Source organism: Hylobates moloch, unplaced genomic scaffold, assembly GCF_009828535.3.
Source record: "Hylobates moloch isolate HMO894 unplaced genomic scaffold, HMol_V3 SCAFFOLD_5, whole genome shotgun sequence".
In the NCBI taxonomy this organism is placed as follows: Eukaryota; Metazoa; Chordata; class Mammalia; order Primates; family Hylobatidae; genus Hylobates; species Hylobates moloch.
In genome coordinates, this window is record NW_026652280.1 from 31,990,809 (window position 1) to 32,005,930 (window position 15,122).

Here is a 15,122-nt window from a genome sequence, read left to right on the forward strand (position 1 = left end):
CTCTCATGCAGCCACCACTCTCCAAGTACCCTGCCCACCAGCCTCTCCATATTGCCCATATCCCTAGTACCCAGCCATGGGCCTCAGACACGTAGCAATGAACGAGACCAATGCTGATGTCCTGCCAGGAGGGACTTTGCAACGCTGCTCGAAGCTTCTGAACTGCTGTTTCTGACCCAACTCTCACCAGCAGTGCTCTTGAGCAAGTTTTAAAATCCCCATGGGTGGCAACTTCTATCTTTCAAAAGGAACTAACATTTATTAAGCACCTATAATCAGTCAGAGGCTATGCTGTGAGCCCAGTTAATTCTCACCTGATATTTTGGGGTCTAATTATGATCTTCATTTTCCCAGTGAGGTAACTGAGGCTCAGGGAGGTTAAATAACTTTAATAAGGTCAAAGCTCCTAAGTGACTAAACCTAGATTTGAGCAAAACTTCTAAAACTATAATTGTCAAACAAATGAAAGGAATTACGAACGTTTTGAACCTCCAGGCACTCTCTTTGACAATACAATTGGAGAGCTCGTTGTCAGTGATTCACATCTTACTGGGAATTAATAAGAAGGATTTCTTCCTTGACCACTGTCCAGGACTCAGTTATCACAAGAGGGAACTTTGCAGTCATTTACATTATAGTATTAGTTAATCAGAAAGCTTTCCACTTGACAGCTGTCCAAGACCCAGGTACCTAGAGAAGGGGATTTTGGTTAATGGGAGGTGAATGATAGAAGGAATGATCTTGGACAGGTGACAGACATGAGGAGGGCAGGCCCTGTTGTCTCCTAAGGGAATGCAAAGGGCTGAATCTTTGGAGAGGATGATGGCTAGGAACAAAACACACTTCCACTAACTTCTCTTTGTGACTAAGGAGTGGATTTCTGCATGTGATTTCAGGTCATTGAGAGAACCAGGTGTGTTGACTTTCCACCCAGTGGGACTAGGAACTGGGAAATGGCCTGGAATCCAACCTTTAAATCCAGTATGGAGCAGAGAAAGCAGTAGTGGCTCCCTGGCCAGGAGCCCTGGGCTGTGTGACTTTGGGCAGGCTTTTCTTCCACACTGAACTCCAGTGTCCTCTCAAATGAAACCTGGGGGTTCCTCCAGTGTCAACGCTATGGTTCCATATGTTAGTGCTGGTATTGGGCTCATCTCAAAGGTAAGAGTTTCCACCATGCCCTTAAGAAGAATTTTAGACGTAGGATGGCGTTGCGGGGCAGAAGGGTAGGTCATCTCCTCACCCTGCACTTAGGGATGACCCTGAAGGAGAGATTCAAAAGTGCTGTCACTCACTCATTACTGACCTTGGTTACAGCCAGTCCCTCCTTGCTCGGAAATTAGCTATCTCCCTGTCTCCTGCATGAGACCCTGAGCTTTTGAAAGCAGAGACTGCATTTGGTCACCTCCAAACCCTCAGCTTCTTTCATCATACCTGGCACCATGATGCTGCAGTTGCTCATTGCAGGTTTGGTGAATAAATGAACAAAATAATGGAATGTGTGCCTATTAGAATTAATTTCATAAGGCTTTATCTTAATGAGGAGATGCCATTCTGGAAGCCAAAAGACACAACTTACATTTGACCGGGGCTCTCATTTTCTACCCCTTCCCTTCAACCATTTACAAGAGGCAACTCTCACTTAATAGACAGAAAAGCTGAGACCCAGATAGGACACATGACTTGGAATTTTACTTATCCAAAGCAGGAAGGGACCAGAGATTCTCTATCATCTTTTAGATTCCTTAATATTACACATGAGGAAATTGAGGCCCAAGAAGTGAGACAATGATGACACGAGGCCCCACAGCTCAGCAGTGGTAGGGTGGAGACAAGATTCCAGCTCCCAAATCATAGTCTAGAGCCACTTAACACAGAGCTCAGGCAGCCCTGGTATCCAGCTCCAGGTTCCCATGGCAACTATGTGGAACAAACCATCTTCTTTGGGTAGCATTGATTAATTCTTTATATTGCTTTTCTCTTTCTTTGAGGGGAAGTATACTCTTCACTCTCCCTTCTTTTCATTTATGAAAGGAAGAGACTAGGATGCCTTCCAGAAACAGATATCCAGACAGTAAATGAAGATCCTGGCTGATATAGGCCTGAGAAGGTCTCAGGACTTGCCAGTGCCTGTAAGTAGAATTAATGACATGGAAAAAAACATTCTGGAATCTGTTTGGAATTCCTTGGCTTATCATTGACACCCATTTCTGCACATCTCCTTCTGAGTAGTTACAGCCTTTAACCACATGAAAATATGTGACAGGCCCCTGGCAGTTCATGCTTTCCAAGAGGTTTTTATCGTATTTATTTCATTTGATTCTGTGGCATAGACAGGGCAGGTATTGCCATTTTACACATGAGGAAACTGAGGCCCGGAGAAGTTAAGTTCACAGCACTAGTGTAGAATTCCTCAGCAGATGGAACTCTCCTTGTCTGAAAAGAGGCCAAAGAGTCAGCACCTGGGAGGTGTCAGACACTTGCGAGATCCCTGGATACCTCAGCAAGGGCTCAGCCACGCAGAGATGGAAAGGGGGCCTGTAAGGGGGCAGACAACAAACAACTCACTAAACTGAGATTCCCCACACATTGTTGTAACTTCCATGGAGGAAACACATGTAGGAACACCTTCAAGATGGCTGGGAATGTAACTCTAAGAGGCCAGCATTTCATTTAAAAACCAAGTGGTAGGAAAGGGGCAGTACAGGACGAGAGAGAGACATTGCTTGGTGGAAGCAGCAAGCCCCGAAGCACCAGCACCATGGGAGGACATGGTTTGTATCCTCAGGCAAGAGGAAGGAAACCGGTGAGGGACCAGCGTGGAGTAGGGAGGGGAGGAGAGGATCTGGAGGTGAGACTGGATGAGTAGACAGGGGCCAGAGTATTACAGGCCTTCTAGGCCAGGTAAGATGTATGCATACTATCAAATGCACCTTTACGCCCGTATACACAAACATATGGGCATCTGCAAACCCAACCACACATATGCACACACGTGTGCTTAACATGTTCACATGTGCACTGACACACATACATAAACTTACCTGAAAATGCATGTACACACAGAAGCACAAATACACAACTCTTACACACATTATCATCTGCACTTAAACACACTTGCTCACCTATCCACACTGATTGCACCCACATGCACATTCATATCTGCACAAAAGCACACACACACTCTCCTGCACATGCGTGCTTTGTTTCATAGATGCACACATTTCTACATGCATGCACACTTGCCCACTCACACATAGCTACTCACATGTGCATGTGTACAGCCTACAACAAGCCCAGCTCCAATAAGCTCTCAGCCACAGATAAACTTCTCTGCTGGTTGGTTATAATCTTTCATTGGAACTGACACATTGATAGCCCCAGTTTTTCTAGGAAGTGACCTTCATGCCAGCTATTGATTTCTAGTGACTATCAGGCGCCTGCCACTGGAGTGACAGGCCCGGTCAGAGGTCAGCCCTTAAATAAAGCTTCTGGATTACTAAGCACCACCACTCTAATGAAAATGGAAATTGGCATCCCTGGCTCCCTTTTATGTGGCGTGTTCCCGCTGATGGGGTTTCAGCTCCTAGTGACCACCTGCACCCCCTCTCCCAGACCCAGGGTGCTGTGGGTGCCCACAGGTGTCTGTTTTACCAGGGAGCTGGACTGAAGGCTATAGGTGGTGACAGCTACCACGGCCTGAAGCTACCTGGATTCTGCCTTCTAGCAACATCCGGCGCTGTCCCTATAAGCTTGACATTCAAGTAACAGACAATTACTACAGGTCCCAAGACCCACAGGTGACCGGCTTTGTGGTCTAGGGCAGGCGGTGTCATCTCTCTGGGCTTTGGTTACTTCCACCCTTTCTGCCCCATCCACACATACTTGTTTGTCTCCTTCCATTTCACAAGGCTGGGATCCAAATAAATGAAGAGTAAGTGTACCAAGTTGTACACAAACACAGCACAAGAAGCTGATGCTACTAGTATCCCTATTTTAAAAACATCACAATTATGAATTATAAGATTCTACTTAATTAAATCACATGTTTATTTGATGATCCAGGTAGCCTTTCTTGTTGCTGCAGCATCTTGGCGTCTTGTGGCAAAAGTGATGGAATGGGAAGGGGCTGAAGGAAGCTTTGCCTTTTGCCTCTCCTGCCAGGAGCGCAGATAGAGTTCCCACTGCCTCACCTGGTATTCGGGACTTGTGACAGCCTTCCAGCTGATCATGATCAAATCTATCAGCCAAACACCATCCCTGAAACATGCCCTGTGCTTCTACTCCCATTAGTACCTACGCCCCCCACCAACACCGTCCACCTTCGTGGTTTCGCCCTGAATGCACCTTCTCTCCCCTCTATCTGTGTAAGCACACCACCCCCAGACTAGCCTACAATCCTCCTCCTCCGTGCAGCCTGCCCGGATCACATAGTTCATACAATCCAGGAATCCACGAATAGTCCTTTCTCCTCTTTGGCTTTGGGAAGTGCATTCAGCCTTCCTTCTGAATAAGGCTGGCAATAATTTTCACCTCAAATATAGATTTACCACAACAAAAAACCTTGTCTTGAATAATGTGGATTGGAAAAAGCAGAAAAGGCTGCCAGCCGCCAGCTTCCTAGTATCCCTCCAGTGCAAACATCTGTCCCTTCCTGACTCTACCTGTACATCTAATGACCTTTCTGGCCTGTGTGTTCCTCTGGAATAGGGGTCATAAAATGAAGTTTGCATATTCTGGAGGGAAGATAAGCAGAAATTAGAAATGTCATCAAATTAATTATTTGGCAAAGGAAGTGATTTGTTTAACAACATCAGGGAAGCAAGAGTTGCTGGTGGACGCTGAAACTCAGATAAATCACCCATGTTGAAGGGAAGAAGCCCAAGCAATCTAGGTGAGTCCATCGGCCAGACCCTTGGCCACAACTTGCACCAGAGCAGAACTAACTGGGGACCTCCTGGCCTGCAAGACAGCAAGGGGGCGTGCAATTCAGGGAAAGGGGTCAAGAAGAGTTCAGGCTGTACAATTTATATGTGTGGTTGGACCGCTTTACCGGCTTATATATAACTTAATGCCTACTCCGGATTCTATAAAACAAATCTGGGGACAGGCACTCTGGGAGTAGGTTTGTTTTACTTAATAAGCACAGAAGATGTTCACAAATTTGCCATTTACTTCTAGAGAGGGTTTAAGGCAAGTTATAATTAAAGACTTACACGCAATTGTTAAAATAGCAGTAGCAACCACTTGACCACTTTCCTATATTTTAAAATTCAAATATTTCACTTTTATAGAAACAGAATCTCCTAGCTTATAGACTGATTTAAAGGGCTCTACAATACCCTGCCCAGTGAGTTCCACACCAACCTAGTAAAGTGACTGAAATGTCATAGAGTGCACTGCTTTGGTTTTTCTCCCTAGGGATCTTCTACAATGTAAGCATCCCTGGGAGGGGTTCTAACTTTCTCCCACCACCCTGGGTCCTGTTGTTACGATGCAACCCCTGGGTCAGATGTTGTTACGATGCAAAGGGGTTGCTCCAGGGGAGCTCTGGGGGAGATGGGCTGTGGGGAAAAAGAGGCCCTGTGTAACATAGTGGAAACAGCGGGAGGACACAAAATGAGCATCCTCTGCCGCAGGCCAAATATGCAATCATAGAACATTCAGGGCCCCACATGCCATGTTTGCCAAGCCCTTACACTGAGAACAAGGACATGAGGCCGCAGCAATGTGCAGGAGGCTTCCAAAAAAAAAAAAAAAAAGCTGGATTTTAAACTTAGCTTAACTCTCACTTCTCAGGCCTCAAGAAAATCACTTTCCCTCTCTCAACTTCAGTTTCCTCATCTGCAAAGTGGGGTCAGGAATTCCAATGATTCAATAAATGGTTGCAATGATTAGGCAACACGGTGCTCATAAAATATTTGCCATCTGTTTATGCTGTCCCAGAAATGGTTATTGTTCGGGGGACATGCATGCCTGCCACGGTCATAGCTCAGTAACTCACTGCCCAATTTGTCTTACCTTTAGAGCTGCCCAGCAGTTCTCAAAGGGGGTGATTTTTCTCCTCCCCCAGGGGACAATTCAGCAATGTCTGACATCATTTTTGGTTGTCGCATCTGGGACAGGGGTGCCACTGGCATCTAGAGGGAGGAGGCCAGGGATGCTGCTCAACATCTTACCATACACAGGGCAGCCTCCGGCAACAAAGAATTATCTGGCCCCAAATGGCAGCAGTGCCAAGGGTGAGAAACCCTAAATACAGCCTCTCGCTTTAAGAGATTATTTTCCAGTTCTGTCTTCCCCTTAGTAGATTAGCACAACAGTTCCGAAACTCTTCCATGTCCTGAATGCCACAAAGACTCGGGGGCTGCATGAGGAGCTGCTGCCTGCCTGCCTCTCCTTACCCTGAGGCCACTCAGCCAGATGGCAGAGGGGTCAGTGGCAACCAAACATCTAATGACGTGTGACAAGTCTGGCCAGACAGCAGGCCCAGGCTGGGCCCCTTCGAGGCCACTCATTGGGCAAGGGGGACTCATAAATAACAGCACAGTGACAGCCCAAGTCTTGCTCAGTGGGAGGGACGAAGCTCTGCCTGGCTCCCAGCCCCTGGGGCAGGGCTTTGTGGGACAGGGCTCCAGCGGGAGGGACTGAGACAGGGCTGAGGATCCTATGCAGAGTGAACGTGCTGGTGAGACATTGAGGAGCCTATCTTTGGAGTGTCTGTCCTGATGGTGACTGCCTTGGCCACATTAGCTCTATTCCTGATGGTGAACTATTTCTAATTTCTGACCCGGTGCAATTTTGGGCTTCAAAGCATTTGCCCAGCAAAGCATGTGTGATAAGAGGCAGAGTGATAAGGTGGCAAGCTTGTTGAAAATCCAAATTTCAGTCCCAAGCCCCCCTCATTTTGCTATATGCACTTGAGCCTCCATCTCCTCATCTGTTAAATGGGGATGCTTGAGCAGAAAATGTGCTAATTCATGGGACATTATGTGTGAAGCAACAAATTAGTGGAAGGAATGATGATGATGATAATGATTATGATTATGATTTTTCAACCATTTGGGGAAGAAGAATTTATACTGGGAAAAAAAGCGTACTTTCTGATGCTCTAAAAATATTAATCAGTCTTTAGGTTTTTAGGCAGTTCCAAATAGGCTCTTTGCAATAATAATAGTAATAATGATACCCATATTAAATAGCGCTTTTATTTTCACATTTATTTTTCTCAAGCCTCATGTGGCTTAAAATGGGACCTGTTTCCAATGATGCGTATTCTTCTAAAATAAAAGTGAAAAAAAATCGAAACAAGCAGCTGGTATACAGACCTACTTTGCTTTTTCGTTTATTGAAGTCCTGGTTTAGATGGCACGCTAGGGCGGGAGAGCCACTGAACTGAGGCTGGTGCCTCTAAGCACAGCATTCAGCTGATTTGCATCTCAGTTTTGTCACAAAACAGGGATACTAATTTCTTCCCAACTATCTCACGGCTGCTATATTAGTGTGACCGTGTATGTGGGTGCTTCATGATAAAGTTAAAGCATCATCCCACAAGAAAGTCTTACTACCACGATCATTATCTTCATTATTATTGTTAATTATTCTTCATAATGATGTTTGCAAGATGGAGTTACTCCAAAGCACCATTTCTGTGAACAGTTTTTAGATACTTTCACAAAAATCTCTGCATGCATATGATGAAGAAACTGACACTTTAAGCACTCCTGAAATCCAGGCTGATGTTTTTGAATTCTAAGGAACCCCCACCCCCTTCTTTTTATTTCTGGCTGGAAAGCTGGACTCAAGAAAGGGACCTCCCTCCTGGACCCTGCCTTGTAACTCTTCTATAGAAATGGCTCTGTTGGCCCAAGACCTCGGATGCCAATTTTCAGCTAGGAGCACATTTTTGCAGGGAGGGTTATAAATCAAAGCCTGGGTTCTAATGAAACCACTGACACAACTTTAACTGTAACAGAGCGCACCCAGGCACCACTCGAGAGAAATTAGAGGCACAGAGCAAGTATTCCAGGCACCAGGGCACCTAGGGGGTCTTCCCCCTCCCTTTTGTCTCTCCTTCCCCTTTTCTTCCTCCTCTCTCCCACATTGCTGCTTTTTCCCTGTATAATTCCTATAGCGTCTCTAACTACTGGCTTATTCCGCAGCATCTTTGGGAGTCAGCCTCATGGCCAAGCTGCAGACTCTGCCATCACAGCTCCCCCGGGGAGGCCCCCTTCCTGGCCCTCTCATGGGGCAAGGGGCAGAGCCTGCACTGCTATAGGCAGCAGAGGATGGTGAAGGGCAAAGCCCTGGATTCAGGCAGGACACTGTACTAGTCATGGCTCAGACACTTACTGGTCGATTATGCATGCTTTTGGGTGAGAGTTGTAACCTCTCTAAGACTCAGTATTTATAACTGTAAAATGGGGATAAACAGCACCTCCCTCAAAAGGCTATTGAGAGGATTAAATGAGATAGGTAAGGAATGGGAGGAGAGGGGAACAAAGGGACAGCTGTGGCTTCAGCTGCTGAGGACCTTTCCGGTCACTTCTAGGAACCAGCCCCTATCCAGACTGGTTTTTATTTGTTTGATTGTTTGTTTTTTTGAGACAGAGTCTAGCTTGCGCGATCTTGGCTCACTGCAACCTCTGCCTCCCGGGTTCAAGTGATTCTCCTGCTTCAGCCTCCTGAGTAGCTGGGGTTACAGGCATGCGTCACCATGCCTGGCTAATTTATTAATTTTTTAATATTTTTAGTAGAGACGGGGTTTCACCATGTTGGCCAGGCTGGTCTCGAACTCCTGATCTCCAGTGATCTGTCTGCCTCGGCCTCCCAAAGTGCTGGGATTACAGGCCTGAGCCACTGCGCCCAGTCAGACTGGTTTTATACAGAACCATAGACAGTTACTTCTACAATTTGATTTCAGAAGACTGAAAAGGGCACATCTATTTCAAATATCTATTACAATTGATGTCATCGATTCACCATTATCAAGTTATCTGAAAGAAAACTTATTTAAGGCCTGGCACAATGCTAGGTGCATGGAATGTGCTCTCTCATTAGCTCACCCCTAAATGAGGGAATTAGAATTAAGAGCTTGAGGAATAGGCAGGGCTCAGTGGCTCACGCCTGTAATCCCAGCACTTTGGGAGGCCGAGGTGGGCAGATCACTTGAGTCCAGGAATTCGAGACAAGTCTGGCCAACATGGCAAACCCCCGTCTCTACTAAAAATACAAAAATTAGCAGGGCTTGGTGGTGCACACCTGTAGTCCCAGCTACTCAGAAGGCTGAGGCAGGAGAATCGCTTTAACCTGGGCAGCGGAGGTTGCAGTGAGCCAAGACGGTGCCATTGCACTCCAGCCTGGGCAATAGCGACTGTCTCAAAAAAAAAAAAAAAAAAAAAAAGAGCCTGAGGCATACCCAAGCTCTTAATCCCTCAACAGGAAGAGCTGAGTCCTCAACGGCAGGACTGTCCTGCAGGTGGATGAAGTTTCTGAGCCTCATCCAGTTTGAGTTAATTGCTCCAAAAGTTCTCCCTGAATCACCCAGCTCCTCCTCCTCTCCCTCCTTTGAGCTCCTGAATCGTTTACCATTTTCACCATGTTTTTGGCGCTGGACAGGGTCTCCTCAATTAGACTGTAAGCTTCCTGAGGTCACAGAGTGTGCTCAAAATTTCTTGAAATTTCTTGGAGGACCTTGTTTCATCAGCTTAGTCTACTTATGATGATCTGAGTGTTTCTAATAACAGAGGTTTCACTGTTACTAAAACTCACTAATAACAGTTTTTTTTTGTTCGTTTGTTTTTTGAGACAGCGTCTCACTCTGTCTCCCAGGCTGGAGTGCAGTGGTGCAATCACAGCTCATTGCAACCTCTGCCTCCTGCATTCAAGCGATTCTCCTGCCTCTCCTGTCTCCTGCCTCCTGAGTAGCTGGGATTACAGGCCACGCCACCACGCCCAGCTAATTTTTGTCATTTTAGTAGAGTCGGGGTTTCGCATGTTAGCCAGGCTGGTCTTGAACCCCTGACCTCAAGTGATCCACCCCCCCCCCCCTCAGCCTCCCAAAGTGCTGGGATTACAGGCATGAGCCACCACACCTGACCTCTAATAACAGAAGTTTCTTACTCATGTGGGTGAGATGCCCATGGAATCTCAGCAGTTGATCTGCACTTTGCACTTCTGCTCACATTTCATGGCCAGAGCAGGTCACGTGGTCGACGGGGACAAGGATGTATAATCTTCCCACATAAGGCAGACTAACGGGGGGCGGGGGGTGGCAGTAAATATTCTGAACAATAATACAACCTATCGCAGACCTAGAATATTATTTTCTACAAAACTGTTAGTAAATATTCAATCGGAATGATGAGACAAATATCCTAACACAGAAATATTTGAACACACTTTTCTGGTCTACACTAACCAATGAAATGTTGGGGTACTGATTTTCATGGCCAAGTGATTGATAAACTGAAAGCAAATCAGCCCTCTGGCTGGAGTGTGGTTGAGGCAGATGAGACAGGCCCAAGCTCACCTAGGAAGATGCTGCTGTAAGGGGCTAGGACTCGGCTCACTCACTCTCCCTCTGGAAGCCAGGCTGGCATCTGAAGAGGAGCTGGGATTCCAGGATGGAAGACTTGAGCTTAATAGATGAAGACATTTCCCAGGCTGAGAGACTCCCATATCTGCAGTACCTACTCTGGGTGACATGAAGGCAGGGGCTGCTGTCTTTGGGGATGTTATGCAGGGGATTCCAGCAGTGAAGAGAAAATTGGTCTAGAGACCCCAGGACTGACTCTTCTAGCCTTAAAAGTCTGTCCCAAACCTCAAAGGAATCTGCATTTCAATTGTGAGGCCAATAGTCACTCTCCAGAACACGCAGGAGTAAGGAGAGATGAAACGTGTCAAAGACTCCAAATAACATGCTGTGAGGGACCAGGGAAACGGGACAGGCCACACAGCTTCCTGGGACTTAAGTGGGTCCCAAAGGCCAGGATTCATAGGGGTTACAGGTCGGATCAGAGGGTGGGAATTCGAATGTGCAAGACAAAAGCCTGGGTTAGTGCAGGGACACCTCAGGTGGTGCCCCTTCCCTTCTCTTCCCCCTCCCTCCAGTACACAGGGTCCCAGGAAGTGAAAGAAATACAATCTGCACGTGACTCAAAGGAGCTGCCGCTGCCGCCGCCACCGCCGCCACCGCCTTTCAGACGCTTTCTCCAATTCAGGTTTGCATCTTATTTTCCTGCAAATGCTTTTTCCTTCCCTTTGCCACTCTGGCTTTTGTTGATATAACCTCAATTTCTTGCTGCCTTTCAAAGCCTTTATTCCCCAAATTGAGGGAAGGAATTTTTAATGTCACACTAGGTCTCTAGCCAGGCCAGTTGTCTTTTTTCAAATCAGTCGGGTGCTCAGGGCAGCTAAGGATAGAAAGAGGCTTGGCAGAGAGAGGGAGAGAGTCAATAGCAAGGAGGAAAACAGCAACTGCAACTGATGAAGGTCCCCGAGGTGATTTGCAAATCTGCTGAAATCCTGAACAAGCTTTGATTTAACCCAAGCTTGAAATGGCTTTTATTTACTGTCTATTGTGGAATAAATGACATCTCATAAACAGGCTTTATCCATTACCCCAGAATGGAGAGCATGCTGTTAGGGACATTTTATCCTCTTGATATCAAAGGAGATATGCCGGGATGTGTTATTACAAATAGAAAAATCAATGCTGAGACACACACATCTGAAATTTCATTTTCATCCAACCACATTTTCAAAGCTAAAAAAAAAAAAAAAAAAAGGCAATCGCTAATAAAAATGACTTCAGAACCGGAGGCTTTACCAAGCCTGAGCAAAGGACCAGCTGGGACCAAGCCCAGATAGTGAATAAATCTGGCTCTGCCCTAGGGCCATTTCCTGCTCTGCCTCCCAGACAACCCAGCCTGCCCAGGGCCACCCAAAGCACAGCCTTCTTTCCCCGGCCCCCAGCTTCCTTGGTCTCCACTCTAGGCCATGCCCAAACACTGTTTATGCCCTCCAGATGCCACCTCTCTAGCTGTACTCAGTCTTCCCATCCCAACCACGCACTACATTTGGCAGCAGACCACATGGAAAATGTCAGAAATGTCCAGAGGCCATTGCTATTTCTCCCAGTTCCCTCCTACCTGAAGGGCAGGGGCTCCTGAATCTTTCAGGTATGGTGTGAAAGTGAAAAGGCCCCCATGGAGTGAGGAGGGAAGGTTGGCCATTCTCCAAGCAAAGGCTCAGTCCTGCCTCTCACTGACCTTAATGCCATTTCTGCCAACCACAACCTCTCTTTCCGAGATAAGTATGGGAGATAAATACTTTTAGCTCTTCATAAAATTTTCTTAAAGCCACCATCCCAGGGCTCCATCACATTGTGTGACCTTGTGTTGGGGGGAATTTCTGGTTTAGAACCTTGTTTGTGCATGAGGCTGTAAGCTCAAGGAGGCCTGATGTTGTTCTCTATATTTCTAGTGCTGAGCACAGTGTGTGGCACAGAGTAGCTGCCCAATAAGTGCTAGTTGAATCCAAGAGATGTGCAGGCTGGTTGTGGGGACAAGAATGGCTGGCTAAACACCATGGAGATGCTAGAAGCCAATCTCAGCCATCTGAAAAGAAATACTCCAGCTCTTAGCAGCAGCTCTTGCCTTGAGGCCTGAACTATATGGAGTTCGCTGGTTTCATGCAGTCAGTCACATTTGACGCAGGAATGGCTACTCTGAGATGGGGACCCTAACTCACAGGGAGGAGCCACCCACCCCAACAGCAAAGGGCCAAGGAAGAAGAATGTAGAGCTGCCATTGTCTCCCAATTCCAGGCAGTGTGTGCTTTCTGCAGGCAGAGAAACAGCCTTTGCTCATGGGATCCTTTGCCCTTTCCACCAAGGAAGACCCACAGGCCAGTTTGCTTTTAGAGGGATGAGGTGTTAACAGTCTGGGAGAAAATGACAAGCAATAAGAAACAGTGTTTGTGGCAGAAAGAGCCAGCTCCATAAGCCCCCTTGCTGGCTCTTTGGTTCAGAAGTGGCCTCATAAAACACTGGTGGACGGTGATTGATGCCCCGGGACCTGCTGGTCAATCAAGGCCCTGGGAAGCAGGGGGCCCTGGCCAGGGAGCAGAAGGTGGAGCTCAAATCCCACCCAGGAAGGGGCTTGCTCCCTTGTCACGCCGACAAATCCATATCCCTGGGAGTGAAATCAAGTCCAGGAGAGGCTGGCTTCTTCTGGGCAGGGTCAAAAAAATATTCTTAATCAGATTTGAAATACATCACTCCTAGAGGAGGACTGGGACTCTTTGGACCCTGGAGAGGCACATATCTCAGGGGACTCAGGGGGACTCAGGGACTCAGCGGCAGGATCTGGACACCTCCTTCCCCCTGCTCCAGAGCCTACCCCGCCCTAGCTATTACAAGAGGTGATGTTTGCACAGGAGACTTGTGCCTTAAACCAAAACCACAGTGAAACCGGATGGCAAAAGTGCTATTCAGGGTTTCTAAGGATGGACACTTTTCCTTTCTCCATATACATGTATGAAAGGGGACATGTGGCATATATATAGGATATATATGAATAGGATATATTTATCCTATTAGAAAGAAAGGTCAGGCTACATTTGCAACAAGCAAAATTTCCCAGTCCACATAAGCATGAAGCCCTTCTTGGAGGCTGGTGGAAAAGATGTAATTTACCTTTGGGTGCTGAGGCTGGGATTCCCATTTAAAAGTCTAAGCCGGCTGATTATTTATTGATGTCTCTCTCTCCATAGCTGTCTGACTCTTACTGGTTGGAAGAAGCTCCTTTGTGCCTAAAGCAATTTTTGAATTAAGTTCTTTTCAGTCATTTCCCCTCAGGTGTTAACCAATGAGACTGTACTTTGACAAAAGTCCGCTTCCCCCCACCTCACTGCCCTCCTTATTTTATGTTGTGAAATGAAATTAAGTATCAGGAGAGAGGCCATCAAACAACTGGGCCTGACGTGGTTATTTGGCATGTATTTTTTATTTACAGAAAGAGTGAGAACAATGCATTGGAACCATTCATATTTTACAGTGAATCTGCCTCCAAATCCTACTGGGACAAAAATCCAGGCAATTTAATGAATAAACAGGGCTCGTTCTCTATGTCTCTGTCCAGTGCTCTGGCTGCTAGCCCAGAAGTGGTCCTTGAAGCTGCACGTTTTTCTCAATTCCCTGAGGTCAGGATGGTCCGGCCTCCCTACCTCAGTGGGCTCATCTGTGAAATGCAATGATAGTGAAATGGAATGACACTCACCACAGAGCAGGGAACTGAGGTCTCTTCCGGTGGTAACAGCCATGGTTCCATGAGCTGAAACCTTCTTTTCAAAGAAAGTTTTCCCTTCTGGGAAGAGGGTACCCAGATCCTGACCCCGAGCCCAGATATGTGCCTCCCCAGGGTCCAAAGAATCCCAGTCCTCCTCTAGGAGTGATGTATTTCAAATCTGATTAAGAATATTTTTCGAAGATTTTCCTACAAGTAACCTCATCTAGAGCAGCCCAGTTGACTATTTTGGCAAGAACCACCCTCTCCTTCACATCTACCCTCACTTCTACCCAACCCCACCTAGGGAGAAAGAGCTGCCAAATGCATCTTCTGGAAGTGAGAGACTGATGAATGGGGAGCGCTTGGAAAGGCTGGCTGAGCAGAACTGGGAGCCAGCGAGGACCTTCCTTGAGGGTCTTGGCGCCTCCTGAACTGAAGGCTGGCATGGAAGCCTAGCTGGAACAGCACTGAGAGGCAACCCCACAGAGTATACTCCAGCCAGGGGATCTGCTCCAGCCAGGCCACCCCAGGAAAGTTTGTGCAAGACTTATTACCGAGGATGGATTTAGGGTGACAGTGGAGAGGTGTCTGTTGCTGATAAGCATGACTTGATAGCATATTCTCACCCAGCCAGTCCTGTCCTGGACCCTTTTGTAGGTCTTGGAGTCTGGCAAAATGGGTTCAAATCCCAGCCCCTTGGGATGTTATTTAACCCCTCTGAGCCTTAGTTTCCTCTTCTGAAAAATGGGATAATATTACTTACTCAAGCAGTTGTGAAGATTAAAAAGATAACATATGTGGAAAGCCAATGTCTGGTACACAATAGGAGCCAGT